This window comes from Anoplophora glabripennis, unplaced genomic scaffold (assembly GCF_000390285.2).
Source record: "Anoplophora glabripennis isolate ALB-LARVAE unplaced genomic scaffold, Agla_2.0 scaffold376, whole genome shotgun sequence".
NCBI lineage: Eukaryota > Metazoa > Arthropoda > Insecta > Coleoptera > Cerambycidae > Anoplophora > Anoplophora glabripennis.
The window spans coordinates 391,516-393,030 of record NW_019416547.1 but is presented as its reverse complement, the minus strand read 5'-3'; positions in this window follow the sequence as shown (position 1 = coordinate 393,030).

Sequence of the window (1,515 nt, the reverse complement as noted above, 5' to 3'; positions counted from 1 at the left end):
CATTTTTAAATACTCGTAATTTAGACAAAATAAAAGTTAATTGTTGCCGTTTTTATAGAGAAATATAGCCGTCGTAGACACATGTCATATACAGGGTGGATGACGGGATTGGAGAATGTTTGCTATGTCTCAAAATACAAATGATTTTCAAAAACAATAACTGAACCACGAAAATTGTGAAACTGTTGCACAATTTATAGTTTTATGTTTGTGCGTCATTTTGCGGTTGCGTTTTTGATAAAATTGTCTTTAACCTATTACTGGTTTGGTTATTCCTATTAGATAAAATTATTTGAAGTAGTGTATAAAATTGATTAGTTTTATTAAGTGTAAGAAAATAATTATTAAAATATGAGGGTTATGTTGGCAACAAAGGTGGGTCTTACAATCGTATTTTAAGAGTTAAAAATTTATGTGAGGAAAATTTAAATAATAGTAATGAATAGACAGAACATCAACAATTTTATTTTTGTTTTCACCTTGAATTTTCTACAATGTTGGTACCAAAAGAGACCACGAAATACGGACATATTCTGCCAGAAATACGACCACCTAAATTATTAAGCTTTTTTCTATTCCAATATATGTTTGTGTACTTTTAGATAAAGGTCTTGTTTCTTTCAATCTTTTCACACACAAATTTGATTTAGACCTTAATTTGGGAGATATAGCAACTTCTTTAAATAAATGACATTAAAATCCACTCCCGCATATTTCATTTTTCAATTTCTCTTAAGCGACGAACTAAACTTTGTAAAAATGTCGTGGATGATACCGATTCAGATATGTTTCTGCGTGATATCTAACAGCTAATTTAGTTCTGAAAATCGGATTTAAAAAATTTTTTTTTCGTTTTATCATTTATTTGTCCTTGGCGTTTTCGCTTATTTTTATAAGCGGTTTCCGTCTGACAATCGAATACGAATTGCAGTCACAAATTTTCCAGCATATTCTGCTCCCTTTCATTAAAAGCACCCAAGTGTATATTCGTGGGGGTAACAGACAAATTGACAGTAGACAGTTTGTATAATATTGATTTCTATATTTGTCTTGTCTTCTGAGCTCTAATAATGGAATGTAACTAATTTAAAGTCTCGGGTATAATTTAATCTAATTTCTAAAAATTTATAAGAACAATTCATCGAAACCCAAAATTGATATTTTAAAATATATGCACCTTTTTAAGGAGAAGAGACCTTAAGTGTAGCGTATACTAAAGAGAAAAATCATCATTCCTAGCTTAGAAGTAACGTGTTCCCAAAAAAAAGCCGTATAACCAGGGTCGATAATTTTTGGAACCAAAAAAAATTATAGTAGGATGAAACCCATTGTAAAAGAAAGAGAATATAACAGAAATGAAAGGAAAAATAATTTACGGGCGATCTGAGGTCGGGAAGGGGTAGGGGGTGAGTTTTTAAGGGTATAAAACGTTTTCCCTTGATTTCCAGAAAAACTACAAGTCTTATGGAAAAAAGTTAAATGACAAAGTTGTAGGTAATAAAAACATCTACAACT